This window comes from Hyla sarda, chromosome 2 (assembly GCF_029499605.1).
Source record: "Hyla sarda isolate aHylSar1 chromosome 2, aHylSar1.hap1, whole genome shotgun sequence".
NCBI classification, from domain to species: domain Eukaryota; kingdom Metazoa; phylum Chordata; class Amphibia; order Anura; family Hylidae; genus Hyla; species Hyla sarda.
This window is the reverse complement of record NC_079190.1, coordinates 293,121,594-293,149,106: the sequence shown is the minus strand read 5'-3', so window position 1 is coordinate 293,149,106 and position 27,513 is coordinate 293,121,594.

Below are 27,513 nucleotides of genomic sequence, written 5' to 3'. Positions count from 1 at the left end.
TTCCTAACTCAGGGGTTGCATACATACACACATGCCAATTTTCTGTTTTCTCTTTCTAAACAATAGTTTTATTTATTTATTTTTCTCATTTTACTTCACTAACTTAGACTATTATGTTCTGATCCATCACATAAAATTCAGATTAACAAAACATTGAACTTAAGGATGTAATGTACCAAAATACGAAAAAAGTCAGGGGGTTAATACTTTTGCAAGTCACTGTAGCTGTGTAAGGACATTGGGGATAAAAATTGTAGACCTGCACAAGGCTGGGAAGGGCTACAGGACAATAGGCAAGCAGCTCAGTGAGAAGGCAGTAACTGTTGGAGAAATTATTAGAAAATGGAAGAAGTTCAAGATGATGGTCAATCCCACCTCATGGGGCATCAATGATCATGAGGAAGGTTAGGGATCAGCCCAAAACTACACTGCAGGAACTGGTCAATGACCTGAAGAGAGCTGGGACCACAGTCTCCTAGAAAACCATTAGAAAAACACTACGCAGTCATGGATTAAAATCCTGCAGCGCACACAGGATCCCCTTGCTCAAGCCAGCACATGTCCAGACCCGCCTGAAGTTTGCCAATTACCATCTGGATGATCCAGAGGAGGAATGGGAGAAGGTCATCTGGTCTGATGAGACAAATAGAGCTTTTTGGTCTAAGCTCCATTTGCTGTGTTTGGAGGAAGAAGAAGGATGAGTACAACCCTAAAAATACCATCCAAAACGTGAAGCATCATTCTTTGGGACTGCTTTTCTGAATAGGGGACAGGATGACTGCACCGTATTGAGGGAAGGATGAATGGGGCCATGCATTGCAAGATCTTGGCCAACAACCTTCTTCCCTCAGTAAGATCATTGAAGATGGGTTGTGGCTGGGTCTTCCAGCATGACAATGACCCGAAACACACAACCTGGGAAACTAAGGAGTGGTTCCATAAGAAGCATCTCAAGGTCATAGAAACATAGAATGTGTCAGCAGATGAGAGACATTTGGCCCATCTAGTCTGCCCAATATGCTTAATATTTATGATTCGTACTTGTCCCTACCTTATATGAAGGATAGCCTTATACCTATCTCTATCTTATATGAACGAAAGCCTTATGCCTATCCCATGCATGCTTAAACTCCTTCACTGTACTTGCAGCTACCACTTCTGCAGGAAGTCTATTTCATGCATCCACTACTCTCTCAGTAATGTAATACGTCCTCATATTAGTTTTAAACCTTTGCCCCTCTAACTTAAAACTATGTCCTCTTGTGGTTTTTGTTCTTTTAAATATCTTCTCCTTTATTGTGTTGATTCCCTTTCTGTATTTAAAACTTTCTATCATATCCCAGCTGTCTCGTCTTTCTTCCAAGCTATACATGTTTAGGTCCTTTAACCTTTCCTGGTAAGTTTTATCCTGCAATACATGTACTAGTTTAGTACTCTGAACTCTCTCCAAAATATCTATATCCTTCTATAGATAGGGTATAGTAGTGCGCACAATACTCCAAGTGAGGTCTCACGAGTGCTCTGTACAGTGGCATGAGCACTTCCCTCTTTCTAATGCTAATACCTCTCCCTATACACCCAAACATTCTGCTACCATTTCCCGCTGCCCTATGACATTGGATCCCTGAGAAAGACTTGAAAACGGTCGCTCGGGGAACACGAAAATTCCTCCACACTACTTGGCAACATGGGTGAGTGTGATCTGGGGCATATGTATACGCCAGTTTTCCACTTGAGTGAGATAGGTCTGGACATGGAAGTAGTGGGGAGATTATTTCTCATGAAGGAGTTATGCTTATTAGTGTTTAACCCCTTAAGGACCGGAGGTTTTTCCGTTTTTGCATTTTCGTTTTTTGCTCCTTGCCTTTAAAAAATCATAACTCTTTCAAATTTACACCTAAAAATCCATATGATGGCTTATTTTTTGCGCCACCAATTCTACTTTGTAATGACGTCAGTCATTTTGCCCAAAAATCTATGGTGAAGCGGGAAAAAAAATCATTGTGCGACAAAATTGAAAAAAAACGCTGTTTTGTAACTTTTGGGGGCTTCCGTTTCTACGTAGTACATTTTTCGGTAAAAATGACACCTGATATGTATTCTGTAGGTCCATACGATTAAAATGATACCCTACTTATATAGGTTTGATTTTGTCGGACTTCTGGAAAAAATCATAACTACATGCAGGAAAATTAATATGTTTAAAATTGTCATCTTCTGACCCCTATAACTTTTTTATTTTTCCGTGTATGGGGCGGTATGAGGGCTCATTTTTTGAGCCGTGAGCTGAAGTTTTTAACGGTACAATTTTTGCATTGATAGGACTTATTGATCACTTTTTATTCATTTTTAAATGATATAAAAAGTGACCAAAAATGCACTATTTTGGACTTTGGAATTTTTTTGCGCGCACGCCATTGACCGAGCGGTTTAATTAATGATATATTTTTATAATTCGGACATTTCCGCACGCGGTGATACCACATATGTTTATTTTTATTTTTATTTACACTGTGTTTTTTTTTTAATTGGAAAAGGGGGGTGATTCAAACTTTTAATAGGGGAGGAGTTAAATGATCTTTATTCACTTTTTTTTCACTTTTTTTTTGCAGTGTTATAGGTCCCATAGGGACCTATAACACTGCACACACTGATCTTCTATGTTGATCACTGGTTTCTCATAAGAAACCAGTGATCAACGATTCTGCCGCATGACTGCTCATGCCTGGATCTCAGGCACTGAGCAGTCATTCGGCGATCGGACAGCGAGGAGGCAGGAAGGGGCCCTCCCGCTGTCCTGTCAGCTGTTCGGGATGCCGCGATTAGCCGCGGCTATCCCAAACAGCGCGACTGAGCTAGTCGGGAACTTTCACTTTCACTTTTAGCCGCGCGGCTCAGCTCTGAGCGCGCGGCTAAAGGGTTAATAGCGCGCGGTGCCGCGATCGGCGCTGCGCGCTATTAGAGGCGGGTCCCGGCTTCACTATGACGCCGGGCCCGCCATGATATGACGCGGGGTTACTGTGTAACCCCGCGTTATATCAGAAGAGCAGGACCAAGGACGTACCGGTACGTCCTTGGTCCTTAAGGGGTTAACTACTCCCCTTTCACAGTGCCATCTATTTACTTTGTGCTGTAGTCTAATATCACTTTAAAGTTTATTACCACTCCCACTCCCCATCTTGTTTGCCATATGACATACACTGTGTTTGTATATTATTATTGTGAGGATTTGCCCGCATAGTCAGTATCTTTTGTTGTGTTTTGCTTCATCTTTGATATATTTTGCATACATTATATGTTTTAGATTTTAGTCTCCAGACCTGAACCCAATAGAAAATCTTTGGAAGGAGCTTAAAGTCCGTATTGCCCAGCGACAGCCCAGAAACATGAACAATTTTGAGAAGGTCTGTATGGAGGAGTGCAAACCTAGTCAAGAATTACAGGAAATTTTTATCTCTGTAATTGCAAACAAAGGTTTCTGTACCAAATATTAAGTTATGCTTTTCTCATGTATCAAATACTTATCATGCAATAAAATGCAAAAAAAAAAAATTTTAAATCATACAATGTGATTTTCTGGATTTGTTTTAGATTCCGTCTCACAGTTGAAGAGTACTAATGATAAAAATTACATATCCTCTAATACTTGTTCTCCCCACTGTTTAGGGAGGGGTTTCTCTCAACTTTGTTGGAAGTACTTGGTCAGGCTAAAAAGGAGGGACAGCTATTTGAGTCTATGACTGAGGCAGGCAGGCATAACATTAATTTTATAACTGGGTAGAGACTTTCCTAGCCTATTTCCTTGTTGACAGCCGGCTGCAAACTATTAGATAAAATGTTGGCAAAGAGACTGCCTGGAGTATTAGGGTACGTTCACACGAGCGGATCCCCAGCACGTACTACGCTGCGGATCCGCCACTGAAGGACCGCTGTATGCTGCCTTTACAGGTGCCTGCTCGGAGCGGCAATACACCGCTACAAGGAGACACTCTGAAGCATTGTGCGAGTCGCTGCGCATGCCTGGTATATTCGCACACATCGCGGCCGCTCCCCCTCTACTCTATGAGCTTGGTCGAGAGCTGCCGCGATGTACGAGTATACTGCGCATGCGCACAGCAACTCGCACATCTCAGTGTGCCTGCTCTTAGCGGCGGATTGCAGCACCAAGCAGGCACCTGTAAAGGCAGTATACAGCGGTCCTTCACCGGCAGATCCGCAGCGTAATACGCGCTGGGGATCCTCTCGTGGTAAGGTACCCTTAAAGAGGGTTGTTAGGGATGATCAAACAGGCTTTATGCCTGGCAAGTCTACTAGAGATGAGCGAATTTTTTAAAAAGTTGATTTGGCGGATTTGCCGAATTTTCCGAATCAGATGGTAATCACTATTAAAAACGGCTATTTCCTGGCTACAGAGAGCCTCAATATGGGTGTAGAACACTTTGCCTTGTCGTAACACTCATAGGGAGTGTGCTGTGTTAGTGAAATAATACTGTTATTCAGTATGACATGGAGATTACAGCCATCGCTATTAGAATCACTGCCACACAGTGTCTGGATGTGGCAGCAGGGAGACCATATGGCGTCACAATTGAAGAGATAAAAAAGATTTTTTAAATGTAATTTTTATTTTATTTAATTTTTATTTATTTCAATTTTTTAAAATCCTTTTTTGAGGACCCATTCTGGTGAGCATTGATCTGGCGTTCCACTGTGAGGCGAGCTACCACCTGTTCCAGCCCCTGCCTCTCAGCGCCCCCGCCCCCCCCCCCCCCCTTTTCAACTGTCTTACACTGTGTGGAATCGCAAATGTTTCATTTAATCAGTTACTGTTCGTTGTTATCGCTCCAACCTGTTTCATTGGATTCTTGTAGTATTTCCAGAGGTAATATATGATGACCACCATGGGGCTTCAGTCTTGAAAAGATTACATAGATTTTTTTAAATTTAAATAGAAGATGTTGAATAGATTCATAAGTTTAATGTGTCAACAGCATGAGAAGATTACATGGCGGCACAATGACAGAGCCTGGTAATTGGATTGAGCACACTTTAAGTCCTTTTTTGAGGACCCATTGGAAGGCAAGTCTGGTGCCAGTAGCCGTGGTAATTCCAGCTCCAATGGTCGAGCTGGCGGTCCGCCGCGAGGCAAGCTACCGCCTGCCCCAGCCCCTGTCTCTCAGCCACTTGAAAAGGGAGGGACTGCAACTTTGAAAGGAGCATATTCAGATTATGTGTTGTTTGATAAGTGGGCGCATAAAGCTAGAAGTGGCTGCAGTGAAAAAGCTTGTACTTGTATCTTAAAATCTAGCTGGCGGTCCTCCACGAGGTGAGCTACCTCCTGTTCCAGCCCCTGCCTCTCAGCTCCCCCAACGGTGAAAGTGCAAATGTTTCATTTAATCAGTTATGTTTCATTATTATCGCTAACCTGTTTCATTGGATTCTTGTGGTAATTCCACAGGTAATATATGACATTGACGACCATAGGGTCTTAAAAAGATTACATCGATTTTTTTAAATTTAAGATTTTGATTAGATTCAAAAGATTAATGTCCCGGGTGCCCAATAGTTTTTGCTTTCAACTAATACTGTATGACCACAAAACCCAATATAACAAGGAGTCACATGGCAGCAAAATGACAGAGTCTAGAAGTGGCAGCAGCCCGACGAGACCATAGGGCCTCACAATGGAAAAGATTAAAGATATTTTGTAAAATTTTAATTGAAGATTTAAAATAGATTAAAATGTTAAAAGTTAAATTTATAACCATATGGTGGCAGAATGACACAGCCTGGAATTGGCAGCAGCAAGAGAAGACCATAAAGTGGCAGAATAAACCAGCCTGGAGGTGGCAACAGCCTGACGAGACCATAGGGCCTCACAATTGAAAAGATTAAAGATATTTCAGAAATTTTTTATTGAAGATTTAAAATAGATTAAGATAAAGTTTCATTTAATGTGCCAGCAGCATTAGGAGACCATAATGTGGCAGAATAACCTAATTTGGAGGTGGCAACAGCCTGACGAGACCTTGGGGCCTCACGATTGAAAAGATTAAAGATATTTTTTAACATTTAAATTGAAGACTTCAAATAGATGAACCTAAAAAGTTTTATTTAATGTGCCAGCAGCATGAGGAGACCACATGGCGGGCACAGCCTGGAGGTGGCAGCAGCATGAGGAGACCATAATCTGGCAGAATGACACAGCCTGGAGTTGACTGCCGCAAGAGGAGACCAAAATTTTAATTGAACATTTAAAATAAATTAAGATAAAGTTTCATTTAATGTGTCAGCAGCATGAGGAGACCACATGGCCACGGTGTGTCTGGGTCCTCTGTCTTGTCTTCCTCATAACCCTGTAGCTCCACAGCCTGCTCCTGCTCCTCCACTCCTATTAGATGACTATAAAAACCACCCATTTCACAAAACCTTGCCTGTGCTCCACTGTCCCTTTCCCCCTCCTCCTCCAGTTCAGCCCCCACATGGCTCATGTGGCCTCGAGATGTAGGCGCCACGTCTCCAGCACCCTGACCAGCCATCGTTTCCAACATGTGTTGTAGGATATGAAGCAGGTGAATGACATTGTTCATCTTGTGATCCTGGTGACTGACTATTAATGTAGCTTTCTCAAAGGGCCTGAGCAAACGGCAGGTGTCACTGGTTTACATTGAAGTTATGGAGGGTGGAATTCTAACGTGTGAAAATGTCGCAAATCAGACTATCTTGGGGGGATGCCGTTCTGACGCTGCAGCTCAAGGAGGGTGTGCTTTGCTGTGTACGAGTGGCTGAAGTGCATGCAAAGTTTTCTTCCCATTGTTAAGATGTCTTGCAGATGGGGGGAACACTTCAGGAATAGCTTGACAACCAGATTGAACACATGTGCCATGCAGGGCGCATGGTCCAGGCTTTCTTGACACAGCACAGACAAGATGTTCTTCCCGATATCAATCACCATGGTTCCCATGGTAAGCCATAATTTGATTTCTAGCTAAAAAGGGCGGCCCCACACAGGAACCTCTCCCTATTTCCAACTAAAAGCCCTGGGAAATGGCAGTGTTTTTAGGTGGAAATAAGGAGAGGTTCCTGTGTGGGGCCACCCTTTTAAGGGCGAGTAACACTTGCCAAGAAGGGAATTAATAGTGCAAGAGTAGGGCCTTACAGGGGAAGTTTTTACCCCCACCTGTTACAATGGACCATACATTGTTCCCTTCCACCTTTTAGAAGTCTTTGCATCGCATCAATACTTCGTGGTGTAGGTGGTTTTTTGCACACCTTTCCTTTTGTTAAATAAAAAAATAAAATTGGGTACATATATTTTATCCTAAGAATATTATTAAAAGTAAAATTTTATGTAATGCATATCCTCAATACTTACTTCTGCACACTAACACTTCTGCCTACCTGCCTCAGCTACTCTTCTTATCCTGCCACGTGCCTGAGGCCTATTGTTAGATTTAAAAAAAATTTGGGTCCATATATTTTATGCTAATAAAAGTAAAGTTTTAGCTAATGCATATCCTCAAAACTTCCTTGTGGTCTAATGCAGAGGAATTTCTGTAACTGGGGACCAGCACCTTAATTATGTTTTGCAGTATCCATGGCAACACAGTGAGAGAGCCTGGAGGTGGTAGCATCAGCACGAGGAGACCATATAGCAGCACAATGAAAGAGCCTGGAGGTGGCAGCATCAGCATGAGGAGACCATATAGCAGCACAATAAGAGAGCCTGGAGGTGGCAGCATCTGCATGAGGAGACCATATGGTGGCACAATGACAGAGCCTGGAGGTGGCAACTTCAGCATGAGGAGACCATATGGCAGCTCAATGAGAGAGCCTGGAGGTGACAACAGCAGGATGTGGGCCATGCCAACTGAGGGTTGAGTCTGAGGAACCAACCGACTGTTGATTGGGGGTGTCGGATGTCACTTCGGATGAAGTGGATAACCGAATGAACCAATCAATCACGGCTGCTGGGTTGCTGGTCATGACACGACTGCTAGCTTACACCGGGAGCTCAGACCTCTTACTGGGACTTCTGCTGCCACACACCCCTAATCTGCTGCGACCTCTGCCTGCGTCTGATGAACTTAGGCCTCTGCCACTCCTCTGTGCAAGTCCTGGCACTTCTCTACCTGACATACTTATTCATCAGCTGAGTGCGTATATGTTACACTTATGAGAGGACAATGCGCTCCACTACGCTTAAAACTGTATTTGACTACAGTAACTAGGCCCAAATTAGTTTTTCAGGAAAAAAAACCTGCACCACGTAGGTGTACGCACAGTTTAAACTTATGAGAGGAGAACTATGCGCTCCACTGTATAAGGCTACAGAAACAAGGGTATTCAGTCATCGCCGTAAATGTTGGCACCCCTGAAATTTTTCAAGAAAATTAAGTATTTCTCACAGAAAAGGATTACAGTAACACATGTTTTGCTATTCACATGTTTATTTCCTGTATGTATTGGAACTAAACCAAAAAAGGGAGGAAAAAAGCAAATTGGACATAATGTCACCCCAAACTCCAAAAATGGTCTGGACAAAATTATTGGCACCCTTTCAAAATTGTGAAAAATAAGATTGTTTCAAGAATGTGATGCTCCATTAAACTCACCTGGGGCAAGTAACAGGTGTGGGCAATATAAAAATCACACCTGAAAGCAGATAAAAAGGAGATAAGTTCACTTAGTCTTTGCATTGTGTGTCTGTGTGTGCCACACTAAGCATGGACAACAGAAAGAGGAGAAGAGAACTGTCTGAGAACCACAATTGTGGAAAAATATCAACAATCTGAAGGTTACAAGTCCATCTTCAGAGATCTAGATTTGCCTTTGTCCACAGTGCGCAACATTATCAAAAGGTTTGCAACCCATGGCACTGTAGCTAATCTCCCTGGGCATGGACAGAAGAGAAAAATTGATGAAAGGTGTCAATGCAGGATAGTCCGAATGGTGGATAAGCATCCCCAAACAAGTTCCAAAGATATTCAAGCTGTCCTGCAGGCTAGGGAACATCAGTGTCAGCGCGAACTATCCGTCGACATTTAAATTAAATGAAACTCTATGGCAGGAGACCCAGGAGGACCCCACTGCTGACACAGAGACATAAAAAAGCAAGACTACATTTTGCCAAGAAGCCGAAATCCTTCTGGGAAACGACTTGTGGACAAATGAGTGCAAGATAGAGCTTTATGGTAAAGCACATCATTCTACTGTTTACCCAAGATGGAATGAGGCCTACAAAGAAAAGAACACAGTACCTACAGTGAAATATGGTGGAGGTTCAATTATGTTTTGGGTTTGTTTTGCTGCCTCTGGCATTGGGTGCCTTGAATGTGTGCAAGGCATCATGAAATCTGAGGATTACCAACGGATTTTGTGTCGCACTCTACAGCCCAGTGTCAGAAAGCTGGGTTTGCGTCCAAGATATTGGGTCTTCCAGCAGGACAATGACCCAAACATACATCAAAAAGCAAACAGAAATGGATGGCAACAAAGCGCTGGAGAGGTCTGAAGTGGCCAGCAATGAGTCCAGATCTAAATCCCATTGAACTCCTGTGGAAAGATCTTTAAATTTCTGTTGGGAAAAGCCGTGGCATAACGGCATAAGTGGCATAAAAGTTGAACGCTGTGTCTAAAGTGAAAGTAAACAAATGCCGGTTAGCTCAGGGGGCTGTTCGGTATTGCCGCAGTGAAATCGCGGCATCCCGAACAGCTGTAGGACAGCAGGAGGCTCCCCTACCTTCCTCCTTGCTGTCCGATCACCGAATGACTGCTCAGTGCCTGAGATCCAGGCATGAGCAGTCAAGCGGCAGAATCATTGGTCAATGGTTTCCTATGAGAAACCATTGATCAATGTAAAAGATCAGTGTGTGCAGTGTTATAGCCCCTTATGGGAGCTATAACATTACAAAACAAAAGTGAAAAAAAAAGTTAATAAAGATCATTTAACCCCTTCCCTAATAAAACTTTGAATCATCCCCCTTTTCCTATTTAAAAAAAAACTGTGTAAATAAAATAAAAATAAACATATGTGATATCGTCGCATGCGGAAATGTCCAAATTATAAAAATATATCATTAATTAAATCGCATGGTCAATGGCGTATGCGCAAAAAAATTGAAAGTGCAAAATAGCGTATTTTGGTCACTTTTATATCATGAGAAAATGAATAAAAAGTGATCAAAAAGTCTGATCAATACAATTGGTACAGCTAAAAACTTCAGATCACAGTGCAAAAAATTAGCCCTCATACCACCCCGTATCCAGAAATTTAAAAAAGTTAGAGGGGGTCAAAAGATGACAATTTTAAACGTATAAATTTTCCTGCATGTAGTTATGATTTTTTCCAGAAGTACAAAAATCAAACCTATATAAGTAGGGTATCATTTTAATCGTATGGACCTACAGAATAAAGATAAGGTGTAAGTTTTTACCAAAAAATTTATTGCGTAGAAACGAAAGCCCCCAAAAGTTACAAAATGGTGTTTTTTCTTCAATTTTGTCGCACAATGATTTTTTCTCCATTTCATCGTAGATTTTTGGATAAAATGACTGATGTCATTACAAAGTAGAATTGGTGGCACAAAAAATAAGCCATCATATATATATATATATATATATATAAGCAAAAATAAAATAAAATAGCCAGCACAACAACCTAATACATGGGTGCACACTGCTGTGGCAGATACAGAGTATACAAAAAAGAAGATTGCAGCAGCACACATTGGTCAAAAAATTTAGGCTCTTAGAGCACTTTTTTGATCAAAAACGTGTCCCCCATCCACCACGGGGAGGTGGCCTCATTTAGGATGGGACCCTAACAAACATTCTGAGCCTACCACTCAGATACCAACTCACCTCTGTTGGGCATATAGCCTCTGACTGGGTGACATGCTGGATCCATATACAATTTAAAACACCACCTGAGAGAAAGGGGGAGGGGTGCACAGCTAAAGAGGGTGCCATTCCCCCTGTGTAGTAAATACAATATTTGCTACACAGGGGGAATGGCACCCTCTTTAGCTGTGCACGCCTCCCCCTTTCTCTCCGGTGGTGTTTTAAATTGTATATGGATCCAGCATGTCACCCAGTCAGAGGCTATATGCCCAGCAGAGGTGAGTTGGTATCTGAGTGTTAGGGTCAGAATGTGTGTTAGGGTCCCATCCTATATGAGGCCACCTCCCGGTGTTGGATGGGGGACACGTTTTTGATCAAAAAAGTGCGCTAAGAGCCTAAATTTTTTGACCAATGTGTGCTGCTGCAATCTTCTTTTTTGTATCCTCTGTATCTGCCACAGCAATGTGCACCCGTGTATTAGGTTGTTGTGCTGGCTATTTTTCTTTTTGCTTGTATTTACTACACAGGGGGAATGGCACCCTATTTAGCTGTGCACCCCTCCCCCTTTCTCTCAGGTGGTGTTTTAAATTGTATATGGATCCAGCATGTCACCCAGTCAGAGGCTATATGCCCAGCAGAGGTGAGTTGGTATCTGAGTGTTAGGCTCAGAATGTGTGTTAGGGTCCCATCCTAAATGAGGCCACCTCCCCGTGGTGGATGGGGGACACGTTTTTGATCAAAAAAGTGCGCTAAGAGCCTCAATTTTTTGACCAATGTGTGCTGCTGCAATCTTCTTTTTTGTATACTATATATATATATATATATATACATATATATATATATATATACTGTATAGTGTATATACAGAAGACGAAGTCCGCTTACCTCCCTCGCTCCAGTCCCTGCAGGGTCTGTGTAGCTCCGCCCCCTAGTGATGATGTCATTAGGAGCCAGGCTCGTAGGTATGAGGCTCAGTTCACATTGTACATTTTGTATAATGTGAACAGACCCTTCTGGCAGCGTTTTCTCAGACAGGGAGACTCCAGCTGTTGCTAAACTACAACCCACAGCATACCCAGACAGCCAAAGGCTGTCTGAGAATGCTGGGAGTTGTTGTTTTGCAACAATTGGAAACTCTCTGTTTGGGAAGACATTGCATTATGGGTGCTCTCCCCAGCGGAGAGTGCCAGAAATGTACTAACCAATTTTTTGTGCTTTTTTTTCTACTCGTTTAAGATCTGTGTATGCAGAGGATTATGGCGGATTTGGTGGATTATGGCGATGAACTAGATTTTCTTTCTTTTAATAAAATGGCTAACGAGGGCTTTTTAAAAATAAAATAATTTTTACAATGTGTCCTTTATTTTTTTCTAGAATTTTCAGGCTTAGTAGTGGAGGCTGTCTTATTGATAGAATCCATTACTAAGTTGAGGCTTAGCGTTTGCCCCAAAAACAGCTAGTGCTAACCCCAATTATTACCCGGGTACCCACCACCACAGGGGTGTCAGGAAGAGCCGGTACCAGCAGGCCCAGAGTGTCAAAAATGGCGCTCCTGGGCCTAGGTGGTAACAGGCTGGCGTTATTTAGGCTGGGGAGGGCCAGTAACAATGGTCCTCACTCACGCTGGTAACGTCAGGCTGTTGCTGCTTGGTTTGTATCTGGCCGAGAATAAAAATTCGGGGAACCCTATGTGTTTCTTTTTTTCATAAATAAATGTAAAAAAAATGCATAGGGTTTCCATTTATTCTCATCCAGATACCAGCCAAGCAGTAACAGCCTGACGTTACCAGGGTGGACAAGGACCATTATTACTGGCCCTCCCCTGCCTAAATAAGATCAGCCTGTAATTACCTGGGCCAAGGAATGCCATTTTTGAAGCTCCGGGCCTGTTGGTATTGGCTCTTCCCGGTACCCATGTGGTGGTGGGTACCTGGGTATTAATTGGGGGTTAGCTCTAGGTGTTTTTGGGGCTAACTCTAAGCCCCGGCTTAGTAATGGATTCCGTCAATAAGACGGCTACCACTACTAAGCCTGAAAATTCAATTTTAAAAAACACGACACATTGGAAATATTATTTTATTTTAAAAAAAATCCCCCACAGGCCCTCGTTATCCATTTTATTAAAAGAAACAAAAAATAGTTCATCCGTAGTAGTCCACCGAATCCGCTATAATCCTCTGCAAACACAGAACCTGAAACGAGAAGAAAAAAGAAACACAAAAAATGGGTTAGGACATTTTTGGCACGCTCTGCTGGGGAGAGCGCCCAAAATGCAATGTCTTCCCAAACAGAGAGCTGTATATACTATATATAGGAGCAGGGAGTCCTGTCAGTCTGGTGACAGGATTCCTGGCTCCTGTACAGTATACACGGGTACACTATGCACCCCTGTATATTATACGGCTGGGGGAGGTGAATAGTGATGCTGTACATCACTCCTCATCTCCTTACACTCTTGGGACCGGGCGCTCTGCATCCGACCCACAGAGTGGTACCCTGAAGACAGTGAAAAAACTGCCACAGGGGACAAATTTGGCTGTTTCCACACACCAGGGAAAACACCAGAAAAACTGCCTAAACGCAGGAAAAAAGCTGTGACAGTTTTTCCTGGCGTTTTTGCTGGGGAGAAAAAACCTGAGTGGAATCCTAGACTAATACATCTTTACAGTAGCTCCACTTTTCTTATACAGAACCCACAATGCAAAGACATACGGAGAGATTTCTTAAAACCTGTGCAGAGGAAATGCTTACATTTGCCCATAGCAACCAGATTGTTTTTTGTTTCAGAGGCATTTCTAAAAATTAAAGAAGCGATCTGATTGGCTGCTATGGGCAACTGAGCAACTTTTGATAAAAGAGTTTTGATCTCACTTCCAGCATTCTCCGCTAAAAGGAGCTGAGGAGTTTACTATATGCTGTATTACAACTTGAGTTTCATGTAAAAACAGTGTACAATATGCTCCTAGGCTCCTTCCAGTGGTGGTAAAAGGCAGCTTCATATTTTGACTGTGTAGTGTTTTGGAGCTCTGCACAGAAAAAAAATGGAGCTCTGACATTAATCAACACAGAATATTAGGCTGATCTTACACAGTATGTTAGTACAGTGACCCCCCCGACCTACGATGGCCCCGACATACGATCATTTCAACATACGATGGCCCCAACATACGATCATTTCAACATACGATGGCCTCTGAGAGGCCATCACATGTTGAAGGCATCATCAACATACGATTCTTTTGTATGTCGGGGCCATCGAATAAATGGCTATCCGGCAACGCAGACTGCTTCAGCTGCCACCGGATAGCCATTTACGGTGCCCCGTGTGGTCCGCTGACGATCACTTAGCTGTCCTCGGGGCAGCAGAGGCCTTGCCGGAGCATCGGGGACACCCCGGGGACATGGCGACAGCGATGGAAGGCGACATCCAGGTCAGCGGTGACGAGCGGTGATGGTCCGGAGCGGCGGGGACAGGTGAGTGTTATGTCCTATACCAGTGGTCTTCAACCTGCGGACCTCCAGATGTTGCAGAACTACAACTCCTAGCATGACCGGACAGCCGTTGGCTGGTTGTAGACCACTGTCCTATACTTTATTTTGCACGGATCCCTCAACATACGATGGTTTCAACAAACGATGGTCCATTTGGAACGGATTACCATCGTATGTTGAGGCACCACTGTATATATTTGATTATCAGGATCCTGGTAAAGCTTGGTGCTGAATGCCATATGAGCATAACAGGAGAATGGGCTCTTCTGTTGGCACTGGTTCCACAAATCCAATATTATGGACAAAATGATCCACACTCAGGAAAGAGTATATGAAGAAATGCAGTTTTTGTGAGATTTACTCTGCGATTAGCTCAGGGATCGTCCTTCACCGTAGCAAAAAAGGAAACACTTTCACCTCAATAAACCAGGTTCTCACCAACTTCTCTTCATGCAACTGATTCTCAGTCTGGTTTATTCACACAGGTTGCAGGACAAAATAAAACATAACACAAAATAAAACCTAAGCTGTCTAGCCACTAGCTACACATTACAGACACTATCTGCCAACTGGTGGGCTAATCCCTGCCAGTTACAACATGCAACCTGCAACCTTATAAAACACAGTTGACATTTAGCTTATCTTGTGTTTCTCAGCCAGTTCATCTGACAGTCCCTCTCCTGGGGAATGAACACTCCTCTTATTTCCCAAGACAATGTCACCTCCCACACTGGTGCCACTTTGTGTGTCCACCACAGCCACCTGCTGTGTGCCCGCCTGGGAAAAGAGACACAGTGTCTCCCCTCCCCCCTTGCATCAATCTGGGAAGAGGTCAGACCATACTGTTTGACTTCTTATAACACACTTCCCCTCTCTACTGGGCTTCATTATTCAGGGACCAGGTGAAGGTTTCTCCCAGATCAGGTAGGGGAAAAAAAACCTTTCCCTGCCTGACTACAGTGCTGAGAACAGCATGTTTTGAGGATGTAGCCCTCGAAATGCATTGTTCTCAGCACTATACAAATTGATCTTAAAAATCCAATTTTCAGACTGTAGATACTTTTGGCCAAAATACTGGATTTGTGGAGCCTATTCTTCTATTATCCATATACAGCATTCAGCACCCAGCATTGCCAGGATTCTGATTGTCTGGTTAAACCTGGATTACACTGGAGGGCATGTATGACTACAGGACCAACAGAGGGTATTAATATAAAGCCTTTATAATTGTTGTAACTCTTGCAATAACCCAAGGTGAGGTTGGGGTTTGAGGTATGCCCCTCCACTGTCTTTTGTGTCACTGCACATTATAATGCAAGTACTGGTGCTAGGCAGGAAAAGTACCAGGTTCTATAGCGCAATCCACCACTCAGGCAACTTCTTGGGATAAAAGGTTCGATTTATTTAGCCAAAAACATAACGCGTTGCGAAGGTTTAGACCCTCTTCATCAGATGTACAGGCAATGTATGACCATGGTTAAACAGAGCAGGTTTAAATGCAAGACAAGGGCGCCAAAAAACCACTAGGCTCCGCCCCCTAGTGGGCGTGGAGACTGACTTGCATACATAGAGTCAAGCTAAGTTAAAAGATACTTCAAAATAGCATTCAATCATGCTACGGTAAAGTCTATACAATAAATACTATATATAGTTTAAAAAGGACTGGTTATAAGGTACGTAGGGGATAACAGTGTGTGTCTGTCGGCGTTCAGCTTTCATTAGCGGAACCGCCGGCAGTGTGCGCATGCGCGAACTCGGGAAGTTAATAATGATGACGGAAACCTAGTAGCAAAATGTAGCGGCACGGCATGTGTGCCGCTGGTACATTGTGTCAGCTTATGGGGAATGAGTGGGCTGCGGGGCACCACCCGAAAACACCGTAAATGATGGAATGGATTATATTAAGATAAAATGGAATAGAGGAAATGTATGAATGAATGATGATGGGGCCAATGTGGAGCTGCACCCATACATATATATATATATACATTTACACATAGAACATAGGCACTACATAAGTATAGTGTGCAAGATAGTCAGCATATGTGATCAGCATAAGCCAGCATCACATGTGTCAGCCTATATAGTTAACAATGCATTGTCAGCATATATAATAGGATTAAGGTGAAGTGGAGGGATAATTTGAATGTATATGATAGTATAAAAGGAACATAATAAAATATATATGTTACATGGTATACAGGGAGAGAAAAAAAATTAAATAGAAAAAAACCAACAAATAACAAATAAATTAAATACAAATATGTTCGTATTATTATAATAAATATGTTAAAAATACCATTAAATTGAGAAAGAATACCATAGTGTGGGTACTGGAGGATGGAGGATAATATAAATGATAGGACTCCTAACGGATGATATCCATTACTTCGTTCAGTCCATTGGGTATTAAAGAATTTAATTTATATATCCAAAATGATTCTCTCCGTTGTAGTTTTTCAAACCTATTGTATGTATCCTCTGGGATGTGTTCTAAAATGGTTAAGGAAAAAGCTGAAAATTCCTTATTGTGGTATTGTGTTGCGTGTCTAGAGACGCTGTGTTTGATAAATCCTTTATGTACGTTGGATCTGTGTTTGTTCATACGTAGTCGCAACTGTTGAATAGTGCGACCTACGTATTGTAGTTTGCAGTCGCATTCTAATAGATATATCACATGGGTTGTAGAGCAGTCCATCCTAGTTTTAATAGGAAAAGATTCCCTGGTGGAGCTGCAAAGGAAATCTTTTTTACCGTTGGTGATGTTTGCACAGCATTTGCATGTTGTCTTATAACATTTGTAATTTCCCGGGGTGAGATGGTTAGTTTTGCGTTTGTTAATGGATTCTTCTTTTAGACGACTAGGTGCTAGTATATTCTTCAACGTTTGGGCGCGTCTATAAGTAATAGAAGGTTGATTGGAAATATCGTTTTTCAGGAGGGGGTCTTGTAATAAAATGTTCCAATGTTTATTCAAGATACTGCGAATGCTGTTGTGTGATGCGCAGTAGGTCGTGATAAAGTTATTTTTGAAAGTGTCTTGGTTTGCTTCAATGGGATGGTTATTCACTATGGTGGGTGTCTTCTTCACGGTTGTTCTAGGGCCTATTAGGGCTCGTTGATATGCTGCTTTGATGATCTTTGACGGGTATCCCTTCTCCGAGAGTCTAGTTTTTATGATTTTGCTCTGTTCCTTATAATCCGAGATATCAGAGCAGTTCCTACGGACTCTATGGAACTGACCGTACGGAATGTTTAACTTCCATTTTTTATAGTGACTACTGTTGAAAGAGAGGAGACTGTTACAGTCTACTTTCTTAAAATAGGTTTTAGTGATGACTTTACTGTTGATTAGATAATTTCAAATCCAGATATTCTATAGAGGCTTTGCTACTTTTTCCAGATAATGTGATGTTGAAATTATTGTTGTTGAGGTATTTTGTGAAATCTGTAAATTCCTCCTCCGTTCCTCTCCAAATAAATAACAAATCGTCGATATAACGTTTATAGAGTTTTATCTTGTTCTTCCAAGGGTGGTTGGTGTAGATGAGGGATTCTTCATATGACCCCATATAAAGGTTAGCAAATGCTGGTGCAAAACGGGTACCCATTGCGGTCCCCTGGGTTTGTAGGTATATTTTATTATTAAAAGAAAAATAGTTATGATGCAAAATATACTGAATGCTATTGCAAATAAATTCTTTTTGTACTGATGGCATTGAAAGGTCTTGGTTTAGAACTTTTCTGATGACACTTATACCCTTATCATGTGGTATATTGGAATATAATGAAGAAACATCTAATGTGGCCCATATGAAATCGGGTTCCCATACGAAGTCCTGGAATAATTCAATTAAGGTGGGTGTATCCTTGAGGTATGAATCTAACTTTATCACATATTTTTGTAAGATGATGTCAATATACTGGGAAAGGTTACTAGAGATGGAGTTAATGCCTGCTATAATTGGGCGGCCTGGAGGGTTAACTGTACATTTATGTATTTTAGGAAGATGATAAAAAATCGCGGTTTTGGGGTTTGTGATAGTGATGAAATCCTTCTCTTTTTTGTTGAGAATTCCATCATTAAAGGCTTTTTTAATAAGGTTGGCGAAGGTGACAGAATATTCCACTGTTGGATCGTGGGGTAAAGTGATGTAATATTTAATATCGCCAAGTATCTTCATGGCTTCCTGTATGTATGCTTCTCTATCTTGAACAATGATCCCTCCCCCTTTATCTGCGTTTCGAATTACAATATTGGGATTTTTAGAGAGGGACTGTAGTGCTTCTTTCTCTTTTTGGTTCAAGTTTGATTGGAAATGATCACATTTACTGAGATCTCTCAGGTCCGATGCAACAAGTTCATAGAAAGTCTCAATGAAGGGACCCCTATGGTGGACCGGATAAAAGGTAGATTTGGGTTTGAGGGAAGTGGTGATAGGTGGTGGGTTCAATGCATTTTGGATATCAGATTCTTTGGGTTGATCTGAATAATGCGTGTTGGGCATATTGAAATGTCTGGTTAAAGTTAGTTTTCTTATAAATTTATTCAGATCGACATAGACATCGAACTCGTTAATTTTACTAGCTGGACAGTATGATAGACCTTTATTAAGGAGTTGTAGTTCCATTGAGTTACCGGATCAAGCTACCATCCTACAAGAGCTCAAAGTTCATGAAGAAACGACATCTACACAGGTACCATCAATACTTGGTATTCCCAAACCTCCCAGCAATCATCAATCGGCTTCCCAAACATCTATAAATAAAGAAGAACTAGATAAAATATTTGAACAAGCACAAATATGCTCATCTTTATCTCTACCCTCGACCTTTTTCTCGGACACATTGCCAGTAGAACTACGGTCTTCAGAACACACTTCAGCCAGCGATCTATCCCTTATCACTATCTGTGAGACCCAACCGTTTGAGCTTGATTCTTCAACTATTTCCATTGCGGAGAACAATCCATCCCCTCACACTCCCAGTCCTCCCCACAACCGCTCCTCTACACATTCCACACTTTTTTTAGAATTACCAACGGCCCTAACCCCGGCCCCGACGTACTCCATAAAGAAAGACCCAATGACCACCTACATCACCAATTACTACAGCCCAAGGGCACAGAAACGGAAGGAATTGGAAGAAGAAAGAGAAAAACCAAAAGAGGTCAAAGGGGTAGGAGGAGCCAGAAGAAAAGAAACTTTCATTCCAAAATCAAAGAAAAACAAGGTCCATCAACACTAATGCCTACTGAATATAAACAAATTTTCAATCTATCCTCATATCTTCTTAACTCAATGGAACTACAACTCCTTAATAAAGGTCTATCATACTGTCCAGCTAGTAAAATTAACGAGTTCGATGTCTATGTCGATCTGAATAAATTTATAAGAAAACTAACTTTAACCAGACATTTCAATATGCCCAACACGCATTATTCAGATCAACCCAAAGAATCTGATATCCAAAATGCATTGAACCCACCACCTATCACCACTTCCCTCAAACCCAAATCTACCTTTTATCCGGTCCACCATAGGGGTCCCTTCATTGAGACTTTCTATGAACTTGTTGCATCGGACCTGAGAGATCTCAGTAAATGTGATCATTTCCAATCAAACTTGAACCAAAAAGAGAAAGAAGCACTACAGTCCCTCTCTAAAAATCCCAATATTGTAATTCGAAACGCAGATAAAGGGGGAGGGATCATTGTTCAAGATAGAGAAGCATACATACAGGAAGCCATGAAGATACTTGGCGATATTAAATATTACATCACTTTACCCCACGATCCAACAGTGGAATATTCTGTCACCTTCGCCAACCTTATTAAAAAAGCCTTTAATGATGGAATTCTCAACAAAAAAGAGAAGGATTTCATCACTATCACAAACCCCAAAACCGCGATTTTTTATCATCTTCCTAAAATACATAAATGTACAGTTAACCCTTCAGGCCGCCCAATTATAGCAGGCATTAACTCCATCTCTAGTAACCTTTCCCAGTATATTGACATCATCTTACAAAAATATGTGATAAAGTTAGATTCATACCTCAAGGATACACCCACCTTAATTGAATTATTCCAGGACTTCGTATGGGAACCCGATTTCATATGGGCCACATTAGATGTTTCTTCATTATATTCCAATATACCACATGATAAGGGTATAAGTGTCATCAGAAAAGTTCTAAACCAAGACCTTTCAATGCCATCAGTACAAAAAGAATTTATTTGCAATAGCATTCAGTATATTTTGCATCATAACTATTTTTCTTTTAATAATAAAATATACCTACAAACCCAGGGGACCGCAATGGGTACCCGTTTTGCGCCAGCATTTGCTAACCTTTATATGGGGTCATATGAAGAATCCCTCATCTACACCAACCACCCTTGGAAGAACAAGATAAAACTCTATAAACGTTATATCGACGATTTGTTATTTATTTGGAGAGGAACGGAGGAGGAATTTACAGATTTCACAAAATACCTCAACAACAATAATTTCAACATCACATTATCTGGAAAAAGTAGCAAAGCCTCTATAGAATATCTGGATTTGGAATTATCTAATCATAACAGTAAAGTCATCACTAAAACCTATTTTAAGAAAGTAGACTGTAACAGTCTCCTCTCTTTCAACAGTAGTCACTATAAAAAATGGAAGTTAAACATTCCGTACGGTCAGTTCCATAGAGTCCGTAGGAACTGCTCTGATATCTCGGATTATAAGGAACAGAGCAAAATCATAAAAACTAGACTCTCGGAGAAGGGATACCCGTCAAAGATCATCAAAGCAGCATATCAACGAGCCCTAATAGGCCCTAGAACAACCGTGAAGAAGACACCCACCATAGTGAATAACCATCCCATTGAAGCAAACCAAGACACTTTCAAAAATAACTTTATCACGACCTACTGCGCATCACACAACAGCATTCGCAGTATCTTGAATAAACATTGGAACATTTTATTACAAGACCCCCTCCTGAAAAACGATATTTCCAATCAACCTTCTATTACTTATAGACGCGCCCAAACGTTGAAGAATATACTAGCACCTAGTCGTCTAAAAGAAGAATCCATTAACAAACGCAAAACTAACCATCTCACCCCGGGAAATTACAAATGTTATAAGACAACATGCAAATGCTGTGCAAACATCACCAACGGTAAAAAAGATTTCCTTTGCAGCTCCACCAGGGAATCTTTTCCTATTAAAACTAGGATGGACTGCTCTACAACCCATGTGATATATCTATTAGAATGCGACTGCAAACTACAATACGTAGGTCGCACTATTCAACAGTTGCGACTACGTATGAACAAACACAGATCCAACGTACATAAAGGATTTATCAAACACAGCGTCTCTAGACACGCAACACAATACCACAATAAGGAATTTTCAGCTTTTTCCTTAACCATTTTAGAACACATCCCAGAGGATACATACAATAGGTTTGAAAAACTACAACGGAGAGAATCATTTTGGATATATAAATTAAATTCTTTAATACCCAATGGACTGAACGAAGTAATGGATATCATCCGTTAGGAGTCCTATCATTTATATTATCCTCCATCCTCCAGTACCCACACTATGGTATTCTTTCTCAATTTAATGGTATTTTTAACATATTTATTATAATAATACGAACATATTTGTGTTTAATTTATTTGTTATTTGTTGGTTTTTTTCTATTTAATTTTTTTTCTCTCCCTGTATACCATGTAACATATATATTTTATTATGTTCCTTTTATACTATCATATACATTCAAATTATCCCTCCACTTCACCTTAATCCTATTATATATGCTGACAATGCATTGTTAACTATATAGGCTGACACATGTGATGCTGGCTTATGCTGATCACATATGCTGACTATCTTGCACACTATACTTATGTAGTGCCTATGTTCTATGTGTAAATGTATATATATATATATGTATGGGTGCAGCTCCACATTGGCCCCATCATCATTCATTCATACATTTCCTCTATTCCATTTTATCTTAATATAATCCATTCCATCATTTACGGTGTTTTCGGGTGGTGCCCCGCAGCCCACTCATTCCCCATAAGCTGACACAATGTACCAGCGGCACACATGCCGTGCCGCTACATTTTGCTACTAGGTTTCCGTCATCATTATTAACTTCCCGAGTTCGCGCATGCGCACACTGCCGGCGGTTCCGCTAATGAAAGCTGAACGCCGACAGACACACACTGTTATCCCCTACGTACCTTATAACCAGTCCTTTTTAAACTATATATAGTATTTATTGTATAGACTTTACCGTAGCATGATTGAATGCTATTTTGAAGTATCTTTTAACTTAGCTTGACTCTATGTATGCAAGTCAGTCTCCACGCCCACTAGGGGGCGGAGCCTAGTGGTTTTTTGGCGCCCTTGTCTTGCATTTAAACCTGCTCTGTTTAACCATGGTCATACATTGCCTGTACATCTGATGAAGAGGGTCTAAACCTTCGCAACGCGTTATGTTTTTGGCTAAATAAATCGAACCTTTTATCCCAAGAAGTTGCCTGAGTGGTGAATTGTGCTATAGAACCTGGTACTTTTCCTGCCTAGCACCAGTACTTGCATCATATACCTCGGACAGGTTTCACCTGCTGCCGATTCCAGGAAGCTGCTCCACCATTACTTTGAACCACGCGCTTATTGCTGTTGTGTCTATATACACAACAGTACAAGGTGAGCGAGACTACTTACTTGTCTGACTGCCTCACCTTATACATATTTACATTGTTCCAAACGTATTGCCCTATGAGGAGCTCTGCTCTATCTTTCTCTCCATAGAATACATACTGCACATTATAGGGGTACTCCAGTGGGAAACAATTTTTTTTCAAATCAACTGGTGCCAGAAAGTTAAACAGATTTGGAAAGTTTTTATATTTAAAAATCTTAATCCTTACAGTACTTATCAGCTGCTGTATGCTCCACAGGAAGTTGTATTTCTTTCTGGGGTTCTTTTCAGCCTGACCACAGTGCTCTCTGACACCTCTGACACCTCTGTCCATATCAGGAACTGTCCAAAGTACAAGCAAATACCCATAGCAAACCTCTCCTGCTCTGGACAGTTCCTGAGGTGTCAGCAGAGAGCACTGTGGTCAGGCAGAAAACTACTCCAGAAAGAAATACAACTTCCTCTAGAGCATACAGTAGCTGGTAAGTACTGGAAGGATTAAGATTTTTAAATAGAAGTAATTTACAAATCTTGTAAAAAAAAAATAATCAACTGGTGCCAGAAAGTTAAACAGATTTGTTAATTACTTCTATGAAAATGTTTTAATCCTTCAAGTACTTCAACTGCTGTATGCTCCAGAGGAAGTTCATTTATTTTTTAATTTCCTTTATGTCTGACCACAAGTGGTCTCTGCTGACACCTCTGTCCGTATTAGGAACTGTCCAGAGCAAGAGAGGTTTTCTATGGGGATTTGCTCCTACTCTGGGCAGTTCCTAAAATGATCAGAGGTGTCAGCAGAGAGCACTGTGGTCCGGCAGAAAAGGAAATTCATAAAGAAAATAACTTATTTTGGAGCATACAGCAGCTGATAAGTACTGGAAGGATTAAGATTTTTAAATAGAAGTAATTTACAAATCTGTTTAACTTTCTGGCACCAGTTGATTTAAAAAAAAATGTTTTCCAGCGGTGTTCCCCTTTAAGTACTTCTCTCTTTCCTTTTTCCTTTTAGCACGTTTGGTGCATATTTGGAGAGCTGAGCAGGCACACATTCCATGCCTTTACATGGTAACATTTGGTCTTAACAAGATAATAAAAAGCAATGACACATTTTTGAGTTTGTGTGAATAGGTGTATTGAACACAATTGTTCTAAGAATGAAATAGCAATATGCATTATAACTTATATCTTAAAATGTCAGTGGTTTTCCCTTCAAAAAAGAAAACCCAAACATTCACTAAATCCAATGACTGCTATATGTTTTCCTTACCGTTTTGTCTTTAACCCCTTAAGGACATGCGCCGTAAATGTACAGCGCTGCATAACACCTCTTAGTGCACAGCACCGTACATTTATGGCGTGGCTGTGATGCAAGCGCAGGAGATGCGTTCGCTTCATTCCCGGCGGCTGTCAGGAGCTGCGGACCTGCCGGTAATGGCGGACATCAGCGATCGCGCTGATGTCTGCCATTAACCCCTCAGGTGCCGTGATCAATACAGATCACGGCATCTGCGGCAGTGCGGCACTAATAATGGCTAATCTGATCGCCTGCGGCACTGCCTTTCAGCAGACCAGAGCAGATAATCACCGATAATACTGATCAGTGCTATTCCCTATGCATAGCACTGAACAGTATTAGCAATCTAATGATTGCTATAAGTAGTCCCCTATGGGGACTAAAAAAGTGTAAAATGAATGTAAAATCCCCTCATCCTTTTCCCCCATTTTAATACATAAAAGCGTAAAAAAAGATGAATAATAAACATATTTGGTATCATTGCGTGTGTAAATGTCCGAACTATAAAAATATAATCTTAATGATCCCCTACGGCGAACGGCATAAACGTAAAAAAAAAAAAGTCTAAAAATTCTGCTTTTTTGTGACATCTAACTGCAAAAGAATTTAAAAAAGCGATCAAAAAGTCACATATATGCAAATCTGGTACCAAAACAAACTAAAGATGATGGCGCAAAAAATGAGCCCTCACACATCCTTGAATATGGAAAAATAAGAAAGTTATAGGTGGTCAAAATAGAGCAATTTTAAACATACTGATTTTGTAAAAAGTTAGAGATTTTTTTAAAGCATTACAATAATAGAAATTTATGTAACCATGGGCATCATTTTAATTGCAATTTTTTTACCGTAAAGTTTACAGCACGAAAACTAAACCCCTAAATTAGCAAAATTATGATTTTTGTTTAAATTTCCTTACACAAAATTTTTTGGGGGGGGGGTTTACCATACATTTTAGGGTAAAATGAGTGATGTCAAAGTATGATGAATACAAAGTACAACTGGTCACGCAAATACCAAGCCGTCATATGGGTCTGGGAATGGAAATATAAAAGAGTTATGAATTTTAGAAGGCGAGGAGGAAAAAAACAAAAACGCCAAAATAAAATTGGCTGCGTCCTTAAGGTGAAAATGGGCTAAGTCCCTAAGGGGTTAAAATGCTATTTTATATAGAGAAATTTGACATATATAATATTTTCAAATAATAGCAGCATAAATGTATATGAGCCTTCTCATCTGTAATAAATCAGATATAATGCCTTATACAGCGAAGAAGAGATCTTAGGAGGAGTTTTGATATGTATGTGACAATCCTTAGTGTTTGTTAGAAATGTCATTCAATAGAAGACAATGTCCTTGAAAACAGTGTTGAATGTTACATTAGTTATGCGACAGACATCAGAATCAAATGGGCAGCATGCAGTGTTACTTGTTACCTGGCAACAGTTGTATTCACTTGGCAACGTGAAAAAAGGAAACATTTCAAGGGTAAGCCTGTATATGTTACAGCTGAAATTAATATTTTCATATACTCCTGAAAGAGAATAACTATTAAAGAAGAAACGTGTCAATAAACGAAAATGTAGATGTTTAAAATAATATATATTTATATTCAAACAAATGCATGTCTAAAGTGTGAGTGAGGTATTGAATCTACTTATAGAGTATCAATGATTTAATTTCGACTTCTTAGTAGTAGAGAAGTAGCCAAACAACAAATAATTTGCAAGCTTAGTAACATGAGTTACAATTTGCTCATCTACCTGGAGTTTAAATGGTCCCCAAAATGCACTCCCTCCCAGATTTCAAAAATACAATAAAAGGTTAATCATCTTAAATAAGTCTAAGTCAGAGAACATTGCTTTATCTGAAACAGAGAAATTAGATTGTCAGCCCCACTATATAAAAGTGGTATTCGGCATTAGCTGCTGCCAGTGAATGGCACCAAATATTTGTTTCAGAAGCAAAAATACAAAGCGGAGGCGCTCCCTGTGGAGGATCACACGTGTTAATGCCAGACAGGGACGGGGATACAGGTGGTCTCTTACTGGTTGTGTACCGACATACACAACAATGGTTAGCACGTGTAGAAAAGAAGATTTATCTATCCGTCTGCAGCCTTCCCATAAGAACTTGTGTGATCCAGTGAACTTCGTAAATGACAGGGAATTCTCAGGTGCTGACTGGAACAAAGAGGCTTCAGGTAGGCAGATTCAGATAAAAAAGCTTTATTCAGCCAAGATGCAACACGTTTCACTGCGCAGGCGCAGCTTCCTCAGGGATCATCCCCGTGCCTGAGGAAGCTGCGCCTGCGCAGTGAATCGCGTTGCATCTTGGATAAATAAAGCTTTTTTTATCTGAATCTGCCTACCTGAAGCCTTTTTGTTACGGTCAGCGCCTGAGAATTCCCTGTCATTTACAAAGTTCACTGTTTCAGAAGCAGGAAGAAGACAGAAGATTGGGGAACTTGACAGAGACGAACGGGAGCTGCAAGGGACCAGGGATAGGTAAGTATTGTTTTTTTTACCATTCTCATGGGGTCCAGCCCCATAATCATTTTTATGCTAGCCCAGGAATACCCCTCTAGGAATTTGACAATAGGAAGACCTCCTGACAGAGAGTCTTATCTTTGCCATGGCAGCAGCTGCCTGCCATAAGTTGCTGTAAGTTAATATGTTCCCATATCATTTTCATGTTAGTTTTACTCAAAGTATTCCCATTTAGGATACGATGGTGAATATGTTTGCTTCAAAAGGTACAACCTTACAGTTTTATGCCACTTTCACATTAAAAACTAATAGGTTTTAGGTGAACCCGTTATGCAATAACCCAAAAAACTCATGTATAACACTGCTCGAGTCACCGAGGAATGCATTCAAGTAGCTTTAAAATAGTTTTATGTCAACATTACGGTGACATGCCAAAACCCATGGTAACTAACAGCTTGTTTAAAAACACAGTACACTAGTGGATTTTGAATGTATTTTAACATTAAAATAAAGGTACATAAAGTTACGCTTAACATGTGCACAAAGATATCGGAAGACACAATGGCTTTTTCCAAGCTTTCCAAAAATTCTCCCTTTTTTGGGAAATGCAACAGGATTGATACTCTAAAATAGTCAAGAAGAAATAGCTTTTGTAAACATTGAAAAGCTTAA